Source organism: Pleurodeles waltl, chromosome 1_2 (genome assembly GCF_031143425.1).
Source record: "Pleurodeles waltl isolate 20211129_DDA chromosome 1_2, aPleWal1.hap1.20221129, whole genome shotgun sequence".
In the NCBI taxonomy this organism is placed as follows: Eukaryota; Metazoa; Chordata; class Amphibia; order Caudata; family Salamandridae; genus Pleurodeles; species Pleurodeles waltl.
In genome coordinates, this window is record NC_090437.1 from 1,304,562,715 (window position 1) to 1,304,581,282 (window position 18,568).

Sequence of the window (18,568 nt, forward strand, 5' to 3'; positions counted from 1 at the left end):
TTATGTATCTTGTTCACTTCCTTCGTAATCCTGGGACATAGATACCTCAGCTCTTCTTCTGTGTAGGACTCTAACCTGTTCACACCCATAGTCCCTTCCACCAATTCTTGTGCTTCCATGTTCAACCTGACCCTATTCATGTAGTCTTCTCCTTTCCCACTAGCTGAATTTTGTGTGGAATTCAGACTGTTGAACCACTGTGTCAGCTGTTGCGCATTCAACCCCATCAGGGTAGCGTTCACATCGACTGCCATCGATGGCTGCGGCAGTTTTTCAGTGTTCGATGTAAGAGGTATTATCAGTGGGGGGCTCGACCTCACCAGTGTTGACTGAGCACATATGGGACTAAACTCCATCAAGGATCCAGACCCAGTTGGCTGAGCCGGTATCGGAGTTATCCCTGGAGTGTTTTCTATGCACCTTCTGTCTGTCCCATTCTGCAGCATTGATCCCTGACTGTTCAGACCCGTATTAGGCTGACTATACAGAGGTACCACTGGACCTACAGTTATGGGTAACGATATCGCATCTGGGTTCTGTCCGTTCCCCATGTTCTGTGGCATGTTCATTCCCACACCATGGGACATCATTGCCGGCATGCCCATCTGGCTTCCCGCCATTTGAACATGTGCGTTTCCTCCCTGCATCTGCTTTTGAGGCATCATAAACTGAGTTGAGTCAGCTTGTGCCATTGTTGGGTTGTAACCATTCTGTACTCCCCTTACTGTTGGATCTAGAATCATTCCTGCACTGTTGTCACTGTTGTAGTACCCTGGCATCTGCGGCTGATAATTTTCCGCTGGTTTCAACACGGGCACATCTGGATGTATTCTCCTAACTTGCGGTATCTGCGGGGTGAGCAGCAGGCTCAGGTCCTTAGATCCCGATGATGCTCCTGAACTCTGGGTTTCATTGCTCTGTATCGGTGCTGGAGGGGCAGAACTGGTACTTGGACCTTGTCCATTCTCTGCATAAGGCGGTGGACGGTCGTTCAGCAGTTGCATTATCAACTCCTCATCCTCTAACTCCTCTTCTCTTCTCAACTTTTCCTCGTTCTCTCTATCCTTGGAACACTTTCTGTCTGTCTTACAGGTAGCTTTCTTCCCTGTCTCCTCTCCTTCCTTAGTAATTGCTGGGAACAATTTTATCCCCTGCAATACATCTGACCTCCACACCTTCTGTGCATTATCCCATCTAGCATCCGCTAGTGTCTTTTCTACCTTCCTCATTCTGGTCTCGAACTTCTTTTGCTGTTGCTGTCTGGCCATTAGTTCCCAAATTGCTAGAGCCTCAAACTGTGCTGGCCTTGGAGGCACCTTCATGTCGTACATCGTGAATCTCAAATTCTCTAAAATCTTTATATTGAATGTCCCATATATCGGAAACGCTACGCTCCCATGTTTTTCTGTCAACTTATGCCATTGCTTTAGCCAAAGACACGGAGCCACCCCCTTTTCTTCCATTACAATGTAAGCTGGTGTACCCTCAGGCGGCGTCTCCTCTCCTACGTTCGCTTTAATGTAAGACTCCCCCTTCATCGCGCTCCTGAATGCTTTAAAGAATTTCATTTTATCGTCTTTGATTTTACAAAGTATATAACCAATATTTAACTTCAATTCCACAAACTTTAATCAATAGGTAACTTTAATTGCACAAATTTGTAATCAATAGGTGACTTTAATTCCCGGAATACTCTTCACCTGCCTTTCCCCTTCCAATCGAGTCCCACGGACTGCGTCCAATCCGTGCGCGGCCCGTCTCACCCACCAACCTATCCCAGCGCGGCTCTTAGTGACGTCACACTCACACACTGCGGCTGACAAAGCCTCGCGGCTAGTCCTCCTTCACTCACCTCTTTTCGTAACAACTTCTTGCATATTGCGAGCTACCAAAAATAAAACAGATCTGTCGGTTTACTACAGGAAGGGTAACACAGTCGCTTCAGGACCTTAGGGACTTTTCACCAACCGTGACCACTATTCGATCTCTTTCACCAGCCTCGGCCGCTATTCGGTCTTTCTCAGTCCCCACATTCGCAAGCAAATCTGACCCGCAGACCTACTCTCAACTTGTCAATGATCTGTTCTAGTGCACTTAGAATCTTATCAAAGCCCGAAGTCGAAGTTTCTTTCACTCCCTAACACACGTACCGACTTGTTGACCACGCCCGATCAACCTACTAAACCGACCAGACCACAACATGGATCAACATACTCCGGAGTCTCTTGACCTCGCAGGGCCCGTCTCAACAACAACAACCACGTGGACCTTTTTATGCACAAAGCGCCACACGCACATGAAGTTCGACGACTTCCCTACTCTCACACTCGGAGCCGCACCTCCGCTATCTCTGTGAAGTTCGACGACTTCTCTACTTCTACACTCGGAGTCGCACCTCCGCTACCCTTAAAAGAAAACCCTCACAACCTTTTCACACACCCTGCGGCAATAAGCTGTGCAAGCGCAAAACCCTAGCTTCACTCATACCATCACTAGTACCGCCAACGCTGATTCCACACCTCCGTTCTCTCCATTCGCAAGCTCCGAGATCCCGGGAAAGTCGCGGTGGACCTAGCCCATCATCATCTTGTCAATCGTTTTATCCAAGAAAAATCTAATTCAACCTTTCGAATGGGGTCTCAAAATGCGTAACCGTTAATTCGACACCATGTACTTTAATAGTACAGGGTCCCAAAAGACGTAACCGTCCTCTGCTACCATCTACTGATAGAGCGGAACGTGGTAACAAATTTACCTACTTTTGGACGCTCTTTAGGCCGATGAATCTTTTGACTAAGTGGGAACTCTCTGTACTCTTAATCGATCAATCACATCAAATCAATAATCAATAACGAACATAAGCAACCCCTTGAACGACATAACACTTTACAATTAATCCAGAATACATTTCGGCGAACCCTGACCTTTCAGTCAGGAATAACCACACCAGTTTATTGCAAAGTTAGTGAATTTATTTCCCTATATTAACAAAGCTAGCACAATATAGATGTGTCTCAACACCAAATGATAAACATATATGAACATTAATAGCTGTCCATAACGTCGAAACAAGTGTAATCTATGAAGCATTTGAATCACAAGGCATTCGATAATGGCAATGCAAAGCACTAATACGATAATCTGTAATGAACTAATTGCGTACATTTAGTCAGCATAACAAGATCTCAAATTGCATCGTGCAACATATGGAATCCTCGTCTAACCTCAAATTAGCATCGGCATGTGGGACTTCATGCAAAAACAATTTAGCAACATTAATTTAGAAAATTCCTAACTAGGGCTCTTACCAAAATCAGCAGTTGGTTACCTAAAAGAAACACAATGCAATTTTACAATTTCCTTTCATATTTACCAATTACGATCAGCATACAAGGAAGTCTTCGTCTCACAGGTACCGTTCTTCAGTCATCATGGGTACCGTTTCTCGATCAGCATAGGACGGGACAAAGGGGCAGGGTTGGACGGGGCAAATGCCTCACGGTGGCAAGGTAAAACTATTACTTCATGCAAAGGGATCAAATCAAAGTTACAGTCTCTAGGGCAAGAACCATTTAAAGTCTCTTTCTCTCGATTAGAGAAAGCATCAAAGTCTCTCAAAATGGCGTCGCAGCAAGGTGGGCCATAATAGCTACGAAGTCTGCAAAATGGCGGGTATCGAGCTGGTAATGGCTACCTTCTTCTCGTGCACCTGGTTTTTATAGACAACAGTTCGAGTCCAGTAGGGTCTCCATTGGAGGGTTCATAGGTTAGCTTCAAATTGACCAATCAAACACGACAGTTCTCAAGCTTTTACTTAAGCATACATTATCCTTGGAGATGGGTACGCAAGTTGCAACATTGTCTCCTAATTAGCTTACTCTCAGAGCCTCCATTGTCCGCACCTGCAAGTCGACCTTGAATTAAAGAGAAAATATGCCAGGCTGGCACCAACTTTAAGATAAGCATGTGAACAGTTTCTGTGGAAAAGTACAGCTTCAAGCTAAAATACACGTTTAATAGCACAGTGGAAAAATACGAGCATCTAAACCGTGAGACCAGGCAACTAGGCCCAAAGCCTCCGCTAAAGTAATGCTAAGCTAAAACATTTCAAACAAGCAAATCGTAGCATACGTTTATGATTATGTCGGATTAGTGCAATTCTAATACACCACGTTATATAAAGCACGCGTATAAATGATGGCAAACTACTCTGAGGGCACATTTTGTCCCCGTACAATCTTTATTAGTTCGGTTAATTTCACACACGATCATTTCAGCACTACGTTTAAGCGTTAATAAATCAAAACCTTCATTTTCTGCTTCATCACCTTCCCCCCTCTACCTGTCACTCTCCCAGAGAGCCTATCGCAAGTCGCTTCTCCCCTGCCCACATCCTCCACCCACATCACCACTTTCAGCTGCCAACATCCAAGGCGGTAAGAGGCCTGCAGGGGTAGAAGCTTCTACCCGCCTTGCCAATGACACCCCAATGCCTTTGCTACCCCTGGAGTCAAGGGTCAGATGAGCAACTGCAGGGACAGAAACTAAACCTCAGCTCTCAGGGCTCTGTTACCTTTTTGTAGTTTCCACCCTTGCTCACCCCCTAAACCTTCGCCAGCAAATAAGAGGCTGCTGTGATGCCCAGAGGTCACGTCAGTGATGTCATCACAGTTCAAAAGGCACATGATGTCATTTCCGCTATGCTTAGCACTCTGTGAATTGTTGAGCATGACTTGTGAATGTAAGTTATTCACTGCTGCCAGCCACAGCATCTTCTGCCTGAGCATGTCACCAGGGCCATCTTTAGGGTGGGGCGGTGCGGCCGCACTGGGCGCTGACCTGGAGGTGGGGCACTGACCTTGGGGGGCGCCACTGCGTTGAGCAATAACTTACCATTTAAAAGCACTTGCGGCTGAGTTCCTTGCGTGTCTAGCTTTCAGTCAGCAATAAAAAAAGTCAAGATAACTCTTGTGATTAACATTCTTGCTAGAGAGAGAGGTGGAGTTTTGTCTCATGGCAGTTTTAACTCACCATAAAGCAGCACAGAGGGTTAATATACCTGCTGCAAAGAACAGATCTGTATTTTATGTGGCTAGCTGAGTGGACTAGTAAAGCCAGCCTTTATCACCGCTTAAAACAAATGAAATGTATTTGAGAGAGAAGCTATAGGGAGATGAGGGACACTTTTGCAGGTGGTAGTGAGGGAATCCGATAAGAAAGAGGTCATATAGGGGAATGGGGTGCTAAACATATGTCACACTGGGCACCACCAGCGCTAAGACTGGTCCTGCATTTTACCCCTTTTTTAAATGTCTGATACTTTCCCTACTTCAACCAGTGATACATTACTTTTCCTCCAATCTCTGTCGTACAGTTGCCAGGCCTGTGTTCCCACCCAACATTAGTTTTCACGCGCGTCAGGCAACATATGTACTTAGCATATGGTAAAGGTCTTTCATTCCTGAAACCGTTTCCAAGTACACCCTGTTTCTGGCAGATAGGGAAGCTGAAGGATTCCTTTTATTTATTCAAGTACTGCATTTAATGAAGCCTAAACGTGCGAAGTGATACATTTCACCACTCAAACAGAACTAAGGCCAATGGTAATAAAAAACAATGAGCCAGAACAAGACAATCAAATGACAAAAGATATATGGGAACTCAAACCCAGAGAGAATGCTTCTCCAATCAGCTTCAGAAATTATATGTCTAATGAAACAAGCATTAGCATAGCCACTAGGCCTTGACTAGCTGCTTTAATGGTTATATTATTTTTATTGCAAAAATATGCTCCATAAATGAGAAAAAGACAGCGCGAGGGGTGACAGCTGCAAGGGGGGACACTCACAGTGCAAGCGAGCCAATGGCTGTAGCCGTCTGACCCATTGCCCCACGTGACGCTATCAGGGGCGGCTCCTTCACTACGGCGAAGGGGCGTCGCCCCACTGGCTGTGCCAGAAGCAGAAAAATAAAACGATAGTTTGCTATTGTTGTATTTTTCTGCTTCTGGCACAGCCAGCACTGCAGGGAGGGGCGGAGCTGGGCCATGGGTGGGGGAAGGGGGAGGAGGGGAGAGTACACCTAAGTGCGCATGTGTGTTTGGCCAGCAGTCTGAGGCCGGCCAAACAAACATGCGCACTTAGATTTCTCCAGACCCCAGGACTATGTCTGAATGGTAGTCACTGCCGCTCAGACCAATCCTGGTGCTGCTTTCATGCAAGGTTTGGCATGAAAGCAACAGCAGGATTGCTGTTGCGCCTGTGCTGGTCTCCCAGCAGTGAATGCTGGGACACCAGAAGAAGAGGAGCGCGAGGCAGCAGAAGGTGGCAGGCGGCGGCAGAGGCAAGGTAAGTGCTTTTTTTTTTTACCTCGTCTCCATCCCAATGCTATGCTTGTTTTACATGAGACTGGTGAGACAGTTAAAAGTCTGTATTGGCCAGATCTTAAAAGAGAACTCCCAAAACAGATCAACATTCACACTCTCCCCCTTTAGGAAGGGTTTTAAAGAATGTTTCAAGCTCCAGCTCGAATCAGTAATGAAGGTGCAGCTGTATATGAATCAAGTTCTATAATCAGACTGTTCCATTTGCCCAAGGTCACACAGTTTAGAAGTCAAGGAGTAGGTCTACTGGCTCCACAGTCATCACATGTTAGGCTCCACGACTCCACCTGCCAAACAGAGTCTAATTTGCCATTTTCCCCCTTTTCCCTTCCATTTCTAAATCATCTGCGCTGTATCTTTTCCAAAAAAATACAAACTCCTGCACTTGGTAGTGAATCAGCTTAATGACCTTCCACGTGCTGCAGCTTGAAACAAGAGAGGGACACTAGGCACATCTTACCCTACTTGGATGTCAGTATCTGATCAATAATTTGCCGCCACTAATGCTGTCACAAACCACTGATCTTTCATGGCCCTTTAGGAAGGCTTTTCATCACCTGTTGAGATCACCTGCATTGTGAAAGCTGCACAGGTGCTTCTTAACTTCCTGAGATCACAGGTAGGTGTATCTTCCTGCACAGAAACAATCCTGCCTGCAACTGAGATCAGGGAAAGGGAGAATAGAGTATGTGGGGGCCTAGAGGTGAGTTTGAGTTTTTTTAAGGAAGGAGTTTTTAGTTTGAATGTAGCCTTGATGCTGGCTCAAGCTGGTTTTACAATACAGGACATGCAGTTTGAGGTGTGCAGACATCCCTCCCTGGTACCCTCGATTAGACCTTGTGTACAGCTTCCCTGGGTTTGGGCTGACCCATCTCTTCTTCCAAGATAACCCCTTCCTTCTGCCCCTGGAAACAGAAGCCCTTTGTTACTGGTGTTGTTGCTTCCTGCCTGTCCTGGTGTAATTGGTGTTTTCTTTCCTTTAGGTGTGGTTCGAGGGGAGCGGTATGAGGGGGATCTGCAACCAGACCCAAGGACACACCAGAGGGGTCTGGGTTCTCTTCACACTTTGCATTTAGGCATTACTGCAGAGGCAGTATTAATGTTTGCAGTAAAACAAGGTGAGAGAGGTGTAGCCTCCACAAGAGCCAATCCACTGAATATTGTACACCAAATATCTGGGGTGGTACTGTGACCTACAATGGCACCTGAGTGAGTGGTTGGAGCTCTTCTGTAAAATGACAAATGTCAGTAACCCCTTGTGTGTTGCCCACTCACAAGACTAGAGAGAACTAAAAACCGAGGGCCAGATTTATCATAGGGTTGTGTTGCGCTTGCGCCACGCAAGGGGGATCGACGACGACACAACACTAAAGTCAGACTTATCAAGCCACGCAAGGCCACCTTGCAAGGCCCGGCATGGCTTGGTAAATCTGGAGAAACACGTGGCACCTCAAATCACTGCTTTGCATTACTCTGCACCATGGAGGCGTTCCTTGGGTGGAGCGTGGGTGTTTCCATGCATCCACCCATGGATTTTGGCGCATTCCCAGATTTATCATTAGTGGTACACCTGAGACTGCGTCAAAATGCAACGCCTCCCCAGGGGAGGCATAACAAGGATGAAAATGCCTCTGAGGATTATTTTTGTGCTGGAAGGTGTTTCTCCTACACAAAAACAATCCTCTCTGCAACACGGGCCCCCAGTCACCGTGACACAAGGGTGCCTGGGTTGCCACTAGGTAGCAGTTTGTGCGACAACGCAGGTAAAGGGCAGAAATGTGCTGTATAATGTTAATTATGGGTCATTACTTCCCTATCACGCAGCGCAACAACGCGGCTTGCTGCATTGTGCTCCGTAGAAGGATGATAAACCCGGGCCTTGATTTACAGTGCAGCGGTGACTGGAAACCCTATAACTCCTGGAGGAAATGCTGAATACTGTCAGCCTAACGTCCTTCATCACAGAGATATTGCCGTGTGGGACCATTCACCGGTGAATACTCCAGATTTTGAATTTATTCCTGATATTGGGGAATTATTTAGCTAACTCTAAATCAGACCATAATCCTGCAGACTTTGGGTGTTGGTAATTAATGGCTGTGAAAAACAGTTTTCTTATTAAAGGAAAGGTTGGATCCCCCAAGGATATAGAGCTGTAAACCAATCTCTTGACACATTAGTAACTGCTCCAGTGCTGGATATTTATGTCCAGGGACCCTGGAGAAAAAGGGGTCGGAGTAGCACTTAGCCTTTGCCCTAAAGGTTTACTTAAAATTATGGAGGAGTGCTAAATGTAGGCAGTGGTGCAATGGCAGGGGTACAACACAGACCATAACTAGTCCTTAAACTCTACAGCTAAACATAGAATTCAAAATGTAAGAGTTTCTAAAATCACATCAAAAAGAGCAGTAAAGTCCACCCAAACAGTTCAAAGAGTTCAGGCAGAAAGTCTTATCTTGATCCCAAACAGCGCGTAGCCAGTTCTCCTACAAAGGACGTCACGTCTGGATCACTCTAGTCCACACATTTGCAGAACTGGATGTGAAAAGGTTTGAGCAAGCTTAGAGCTGAGGGCAAGTAGGCACTGGATATGTAGGCTGAATGCAGAGACAGACTCTCCAGTGACCGCTCAGTTAAAGGGTTGCCGCGCTGCACCCTGAGAAGGAAGCTCGTCACAACAAGGGACTTAACCCGGAATACAACTCGTCGATTTAAGGACTTCTGCATAACTCCAGACTGAATTAATTTTCCGACCAGCCAATACGTACTCTAAAACAACTGATTTTTCTGATAACTACTTATTAGCCTTGAAAAAGCCCCAGACAGACCTGCCACAGGGGGCGAAACATGTGTCGGCTTTTTGCTCAGGTCTACAATCTCCTGCACAAAAGAGCTTCAATAAACTACTCTGAACTGAACACCTTCATTCTACGTGATTACTTTATATTCTACATTTCTTTACGCAACAAATTTGGTATACTCCACCAGGACGCACTGTGAGTTTCGCAACTTTCTTCAGTTTCAGAACTTTCACTGGGGCAAATTGGTCCATACCCCGCTCGATACCCCACATCTGATTCAGAAAGGGCATTCTGAAGAATGAGAGAGTTGGACCATTGGTATACTGCCTCGGCTCGTCACATGCACTTGTGCAGTGCAAGCGAGTAGAGCAAAGTCCTCAAGAGAACAACCTTGTTAGCTTTGCAGGCCCAATCTGAGAAACAGAAATAGCTCAGTCCAAGGACATCGCCTCCTCAGAGGAACTTGCAGGTCAGACCAGCCAGCCTCCGAGTGTGGTCTGCCGCTGTGATGTCGCTCATAGCCCATGAGATCAGGAATCAATGGTGGGCCAGTGCCTGTCCTATTTGGCTCGTTCATGTTTTTTTAGCCCTGACATTGGCTGAAGCTAATAATATTATAGTTTGGAAGTCTGAGAAGATGACCTAGAAGTCTAGATGGGTTGCAGGAAATCCCTTCCTTGAATGGCTAATCAGAGCTCTCTGCTTCCCATGGTAGCACCTCCTTGCGAGACACTATATAATCACATAGACCTGGCCTCCAAAGACCCCCTTCAGCCTATCAGACACCTAGGTAAAGTTATGGTCCTCCGCCTTCCAGTGGTGCCGGTGTCGGACGCTAAGTATAAATGATCCAATCTGCACCTGGCCAAGGCAGAACCACAACTCCTTCTCCGTGGACTTCACATCTCACAACTCCATAAATAAACAATTTGATGTACCTTTGGCCTACTGGATGCAGGGGCTGTGAAAGGGCTTGATAGCGCCTTGAAGGATGGTCCCAGTCTGCCCTTGAGGCCCCGGCCACGTGTCCTCTCGGCCCCCTGCCATGCACTGGTCTGATGGAACAGCAGTGATGCCCTTGGCTTCCCATGGCTGACGTAGGGCTATACACCTCTCATCACAAAGCGCTATCAACGCTCAGTGATTATAGCGCCTCAGCACTTGTGGCCATTGTGTGACACAGATTCAGTGCTTCCCGTGGCAGTGCTGGACTACAACAAACCTTCCCAGAAGGGTGTCTGCGTGTCCATGTACAGGCGCTGGAAGTCTCTCCATCTGGGCCACTGCGCATGTAGCGCTGCACTGAAGTGCCTATGGGAAAGTGACGAGTGGGCTTACACCACAGCACTTTTTGTACATCACCGACTGGGTGCGGTCTCACTAAACACACCGAGGTGAGATTTTAACACCATAAATAAATGTAAAAATGAAAAGATCAAAGTTCATGAGACAAGATGCAAACGTGTGGCGGCTGCATGTAGCGGTACGAGTCGGAAACACTGAGCAGAAATGGCAGGTGGTGCAAAGGTGACGTCCTAAATGTCACCCTCCTGGGGTCGGTGTCACTGTCTGCGAACTAAAGTACAGACCTTACAGGTTGTTCGTCCTGGTGCTTAAACAGAAGTTTGCATCGCTCTCTGGGCCGCACAGTTACAGATCCTGACAGTTCTGAAATGTGACCAAGGGTCCCCTGCAGGGCTGCAGCGGTTTCAGTTCATTTACTTACCTAGAGCCACACGAGTGTGGTTGCACCAGATAAGCCTGTGTGTTCTTCACAGGGGAAAGCTTTTTCCATGGGAGGAAACCTCTTGTCTTGCATCATACCTATTTTGGGGCGATCCATTTTCACTGCCACCCTGCAAACGAATTTCCTTCTGGTGAGAGTAAATATTTAACTATTCCCGGGTTGTGACTCGATCTAGACAAAATGTTCCCAAACTTTCGGGGATTCCCGCCATGAAGCTCCAGCTTTCCACAGTAGAAGTTTCCTCTGTTTTATTCCAGAGTTCCATGTCCTTCTGTTGTTACCTTGACTACGATGCAAGTCATCCCTACTTACAAATCAGTTGACAGACACGTGTCCAACTGCACATTCCTTGGGTATCAGTGCAGATCACTGCCTTTGGTCCCAGCTGGAGCTGGTGTGTGGTCACTGGGTTAGCCTGGTGGGATGATGCACATGCCCACAAGGTGCTCAGAGATTCATGGATTGTTCTAGGTCTGGTATCTACCAACCTACCACAGAGGTGGCAGTGTGTCCCATGTGGAGACTGTTGTAGTGTCGTGAGTGAGGACTGTAGGCCCACATTTGTGAGAAGCTTGCGCCACCTTTGTGCCACTTTTAGTAACGCAACTGTGGCGCAAAACTCTCAACCATATCTGTGAGGCCACGCATAGCTGCCTTGCCCGGCTTTGAGTGGCCTCATCCATATGCAGTAAGGCAAGGCAGAGCAGCTCGCTGCGTTGCCTTACTCTGCGCAAGGAAGGTGTTCCATCAGCGCTGCGGTGGGTGTTCCCATGCAACACACATGGATTTTGAAGCATCAACAGATTTATGAGAGCCTGTAAACCTGGGGATGTGTCAAAACCTTACGCCTCCCTACGGGAGGTGCAATGAGAAGAAATATCTTTATTTTTTCTCGTTTTTTTCCTCTTTCTATGTGTGATTCATTCTGCAACACACATAGAAAGAGTAAAAAGCCTCCCAGGATTGTTTTTGTGCAGGAAGGTGCCCCTTCCTGCACAAAAACAAACCTGGCTACAACGCAGACACCCGTGCACCATGATGCAAGGTGCCTGCGTTGGCGCTAGGCAGCCAGAACGGTGCCGGAGCAGTTGGAAGGGACATGATTGCACTGTATCACATAGATATGGCGCGTTCCTGCCCTTTCCTTATGACGCAGGGCACCGCAGCAAGACCAGGTTCTGCGCTGCCCTGCGCCAAATTCTCATAAACGTGGCCGCAGGTGTTCTGCTAAAGCAGCGCAGTGACCTTGCACGTGCTGATGCACACCACCCGGCTATCCAAGGGTGCAGGCCTGCATGTGTAATGTTACTTTTTGTATGTTCTTCATTTGTGTGGGGATTGCCATGTTTTCTGGGTGTAAATCACGCATGGGAAAAACTTGCCTAATCGTGTTTTAAGTTTCTTGGGGTCTCACAAGGTGAGCCGCACCAAACATCTCACTGAGTGAGAGCATTTATAAAGCGCTTACCATCACACCAAAGGGTCTCTCGGCGCTAGAAGAAAGCATTTGATGGATAATCCAGGCTGTATGAGGCCAACAAGTGTATGTGCCGAGAGGAACAGAAGTCTGTGGAAGGATGCGTCACTTTCAACATTGCCTGAGGTCAAAGGGTGGAATTCAGACGTGTCTGCAACTCGAGAAGGACAGTGCATCCCGGGAGGAGTCTCCCTTTCAGGCTCAGGTGACAAGGCCAAAGGTTTGAAGGCAGATGGTGACAGGGAGAGGTCGAAAGTGCAAGGCAGGCTGTGGGGGCAAGCAGAGGTTTGGCAGGAGGAGCCGAGGTTAGGGTGTTAGCTGCCGCGGCGCTATCATTATGTGTTTGTGAAACACTTCAAAGGCGCGAGGAATGCAGGGCATGCCGTCTCGCCCATGCTGGGGTGGATGGAGTTCAAGGGTGCCAGGTATTGCACATCAAATGCCCCCCGGCGGAAAGGTGAAGCCTGCGAACAGCAGGCGTGTCCTAGGGCAGGCAGACAGGTGCGGAGATCTGAGTATGTGGCAGGCCTGCATGTTTGGCCCGGCTGCGGCTAGTGCTCGCGCCTGCTGGATGCTCCTAAGTTAGTTATAAGATGTAGGTTCATTAGCCTAGTTGTAGGTCGCAGATCAAGCCCCACCAGGAGCAGCATCCCCGTGCTCAGCCCTTCTCGCTCCAGCTGTCCACTCATCCAAGCACAAGCACTGTCAACCTTCCAACCCCGCAGACATCACTCACTGGCTGAGCAGCAGGGAACGTGGGGTTGTGGGGAGAATGCATGAGATAGCATGAGGCCACAACACATCTCCCCCTCATGAAAAGAATCGAAAATTCAACAGAATGAAAGATGGCAAAACACCCTCACAAAACTTCCTACAAAACTATAACTATCACCCCAACGAAATAAACAGAAAAGGTCAAACAAACACTCTCTACATAATTTCAGTACTCCAATGGGATGTATGATGGTAAAAATGCAGGCAATCAATATGTTCCACAGATTTACAATACAAGTGTACACATACCCAGAACGTTCCTGCTCATCCAACAGAGAGCACTAACTACCTGTTCCCCTCCATATCAGACACACTCTAACAGGACCACCCGTTGCCCTCCACAATCGAACACTTAAAAGGACTATGGCTTCTTCCACATTCTACTGTGTTGGAGTGTAACCACAAATCCCCATCTCCGTACACTTAAACAGGACCAGGGTTCCACCTACCCTCTACTGCACTGGGGTGTAACACGTACCCCTATCACCATTCACTTAAACAGAACCATGGATCCACCTACCCTGTACTGCATTGTGGTGTAACAACGTATCCCCTTAACATTGAGCTTAACACACTGCCCCCACATCCTTAACCCCATAGGAAGGATTGACATATAGCACTGGGGTGTAAAATACACCCCTTAAAACATTGGGCTAATCCCACTGCCCCTTCATCCTAAACCCCTTAGGAAGAATGGTAAAAACCACAGTCCCAAATAAGGACCAAGGGACTAATCTCACAACACTAAATTGTCACTCGACCCTCTCCTCCTGCTGTACAATAAACAGGACAGAGAAAAATAGTCGCAGGACACTAACGTGTCACTCAGCATATGCCACTCAAGCATCCAACCTCAAATCACACTCTCTAAAATCCGGCATTGCTTTGAAACTTCAGCACACTACGCATACGCAAACATTTCATGTAAAAATAACATTAGGGCGCACCTCCTATGCGTAACATACACGCCACCAACCAACAACTTTAAAACGTGTCAGCAGCAGCATAGCATTTGTCAATTCAATACAGCCTTAAAAATGAATATCAGCAGCAGCAGGCATTGTCAGCATAAACATAACAATAACATTACTGTAGGAGGCTGGCCCTCTATATAGTGTACAAAAAGGATGTACACTGTGCAGAGAGTCCGAGCAACCACACCCTGGTATCCAGAGGCAAAAACAGACCTAATGCTCTATTTGTGTGGTAGCTTGGTCGAGCAGGTGGGTTAATCCAGGAGATGTGCTAAGCATTTGTTGAACTCACAGTATCAATAAATGTGGACAGACGCTCGGAAGAATAACTCGAGATTCATTCACAAAAATACTTCAAATTTTTAAAACCACAATCATCAAAATCAGGTAAGTACTTTTTAAGTTACCAAAGTTTAGAAAATGTTCTGTTTCTGTGTGAAATTACGCACCATAGGATTCCATATAAAATCAGGCAATGCTCTCATAAGTGTCACCTTTACTTTCTAGTTTGAGGTTGTTGAGATGTCCTGTGGCCCAGCCGGAAACGTTCGGTTGGTTCCCGGTTCTGAATTTTCTCCGATGCAGGAGCCAGGGAGGCTGGGTGCAGAGCAGATAGGTCAGCCAAGGGTCGTGCATCAAGGAGCCTTTGGAGCCAGGTGCAGGTCACGTTGAGGGTAGATTGCAGGTGAGCAGGGCCACTCCCACACCCGGGCTATGGCACGTCACTGGACGTCGTAGTGCCATCAAACTTGGCACACTGGCAGGGTTTGTCCTCCGGGTCCGTCGGGTGGAATTTGGTTGGGCTGCTATGTCCGGTTTGTTGTGCAGTGGCTGTTCAGTGATCTGGACTTCACTGGTTTCTTGCCTGCAAGGTGCAGGGAGTGATGCCTTCACTCAGAGGGAGGTTCTTGGTGATTTTTAGAAGGTTGGGGGGACACTGGGGTTTCTTGGAGTCCGGCCGTTGTCCAGTCGACCTCTCAGCGGTGATTGTCGAGTCCTGGGTGCAACATGCAGGGTCTGGCACCTTTTTTCGTCTGGCAGGAGGACCTCTGTTCCCAAGCCTTGGGTATTCTTTGTCAGTTTGTCTGATTTCCAGGTCTAAAGGTGCCCACTAAATACTGTATTTAGTGGGCATTAGAGGGGGTTTCTGGTAGTGGCCAATGGGCCACTTACCTCTGGCCACTTCCTGTGGGGAGGGATCACATCTTTAACCCTGGATGGCTATTTACCTGCCATCCAAGATGGAGGAAAATGAAATGGAGTGGTCACCTCCTCTGCCGCACCCGAGGGGTGGTGCAGGCAGAGGGTGGTCACACCCCCTATCCTTTGTGTGTTTTCCCACCGCTCCTCCCACCAAAAGTGGAGTCTGGGGCGGTGGGGTAGCCATCTGCTGCTAGCAGCAAATGGCTGGAGCGGTGCTTCAAAGGTGGCATGGGCTTTGAAGCTTTGAAGCTTCCTGCCAGAGCAGGACACATTCCTGGGGGAGGAGGTGTGACACCTCTGCCCAGGAAGGGCTTTGTCTTCTGGTCCCAAAGAGCAGGAGCTCTCACCCCAGGGATCCAGAATTGTGTCTAGTGGTGACAGGCTGGTTTGGACTACCCAGCACCCGTGCCAGGGTGGTGTAGGTTTTGCAGGGGCTCCTCTTAGGTGGCCCCTGAGTACATGGTATAATAAATCCAACACAGGTAGCAGTGAGAATTCATTATTCTGAGTTGTTTGATACCAAACAACTCAGGTTGCAGAGTAGCCTCATGTAACTCGTAATGACCAGTGTCCAGCACATGTACTCTATAGACTTACTATGCCTTAAGGTTTTGTAAAGACACAGTAGGGGCATATTTTCTCATGCAAACATATGCCCTCACATGTATTAATGTGCACTCTGCCTTAGGGCTAGAAGGCCTGGCAGAGGGGTGACTTATCTATAGTGCATGCAGTGTTAGTGAGTCTTGTGCTACTTAACAAGCGATGTTAGTTTCAAGGGACTTGCGCTTTGCTCTGCGGGCTGCTTTCAAAACTTTCAGGGGCCCCATTCAGCACAAGACCGATGAATATCAGTGAGATACGGGAAACTACGCAGAACCATGCAGCCCCTGGTGGTGCAGGGGGCCCTCAACTCTTTAGGGATCCCAAGTATTCAGGGGCCCCCATTCAGCCCAAAGCCAATGAATATCCTTGAAGTATGGGAGACTCAAGGGCCCGAATCACGTTTTGCAGGGAGGCCACATAATTTTCCAGTGTGTCCTTGTCTGTGGAGCCATGGATTTGGGAGCATGGTGGGGAAAAAAAAGAAAACATCATATTTGGATTTTAGGCAGTTCTTTCATTCTCCAGTTTCTGACTGACTCTGTCTGCTTTTTCAGTGTTGTATGGTTGCAGCAAGGTAGCCCAGTCGACTAATTTATGGCCCATATTTGTGAAGGTTTATGACCTAAGCCAATGATAGATCAATTTCCTTGAGGAAACCCAAATTCAGAACAAAGACCGAAAGAGAAAGGTATTGAATTCCCAGAGATTGGCCCAAAGTCAGATGGAAGAACTCCTAAGGACCTATTGTTAGAACAGTATAAGTTTCTGTTCTGTTTCCATTAAATATCAACAGGTTTTAGGACAGCCAAGAAGTAATGTGACGCATACACTGATGAAGGAGATCGCCAGGTTGAGATACTGTTATAATCAATTGATGGAATCAAGTGTGTATCATCCACTTTAATGAAGTTCCCTCTATGTGATCTTATCAACTGTGGGCATAAGGACAGGGCAGATCCTTGAGGAAGAAGACTGAAAAAGTGGAAGATGAACTGCCTGGGATCCATTTAGCAAATAAGATCTGCCCCATTTCAAGGCTTTCCCTCTAATACCTGCCTCTGTCTGCCTTTGCAGCAAGATAATATGGGATGCTGTATCAAATGCCTCAGACAGATCAAGCAGAACTAGGGAGAAAGGTGAGCGCTGTCTGCAGACATTCTTAAGTCACCCAAGATTGAAACTCAGTGCCATCGATAGGGTCAAAACCAGAAGGAACGGGCTTCAATAACTGATGATGTTCAAGAAAGTCAAAGATAGGTCTTTTCACATATTCTTCCATGATTTTCACTGGAAATTATAGTAATGATATAGGTCAAAAAAAATTCAAAACAGAGTGATCAGAGTGGCTTCTTTAATAAAGGGACGAAGAACGACACAACTGCTTCTGAAAAAGCCAGAAGGGGATTTGCCAAGAAAGTGGACAGATCCTAGTGGGTCTTAGGAAAATAAAAAAGAAATAAGATTTGGGAGAAAGGCCAGATGACCAGAAAGAAAACAGCAATATGTTTGCAACAGTGAGAATATATCCATCTTCATCTTAGTCACTATAATGCTTTAGATGATGAAACTCAACATAAATCTGGAGAGAACAGATAGGCCTTGAAGGATATGACATCTAGGTTCTTCTTCACTTCTGTTGTTCATTTAGTTTATGATAACACTTTTATATTTTGGTCAGATTAAACAAAGGAAAAACCCAGCTCTGCTAGCAACAGGCTATGGAAAACATCCAGTACCTATACTGACCTGAATTCTAGGATGGGAACATAAAGCATGACCTACAAGTAGGACTACAGACTTTTTAAAAAAATTAGAAAGTGATTGTAGGCCACCAATCATACTTTGATTCCACGTAGTTTTCTTTCATGTGAATCCAGTATATGGCATTTAGAGTAGGGGTTTTCCCACTAGGATACACCACCAGCAAATTACACTTAAATCGCCATAATTTTAATTCACCTCCTGGCTCGTATGACTGACAAGCTATAGTAATTCTTTCCCTTATTTGTTATAGTGTGCCCTGCTCCAGGCATATTATACCCCTGATGAAAACTGACTTAATTTAGCAGTGCTGCATGCTTTTTTATTGAAGCGATGTCCATACAGATACAACTCATGTGCAAACCGTCCCCCTACCTATATTTGGAGCGCCTGTTTCTGATGTTCGAATATTTGTTCATGAGAATTTTGTCTTATAAAATTTAATTGATAATAGTAGTAAGTCTGACTGTGAGTTCTTAAATATACATATATATATTTTTTCACTAAAAAACACGATGGTTACAGGAACATTATAGTTAGGAAATATATTTTAAAACAATTGAAGTTCAATTAAAAAACCAAAGGTTACAGGGACGTTATTTCAAGTAACTATAACTTGTGCCCTAAGGTAACTATAACTCTCACTCCCACCATGCAGAGTTTTCTCAACAATAATTTTACTGCAGATATTGCAGTGATACTATCAATGATGTCATAGATGGTGATATGAGTGATATAATATGTGGGGAAGTTAGCAGTGCAGGACCAAGGACCAAGGCTAAGGGGTTAGGGTATTCCTACCCTGCCCCCTTTTCTCTTTTTTTCAAATTTTTTTGGGGCTTC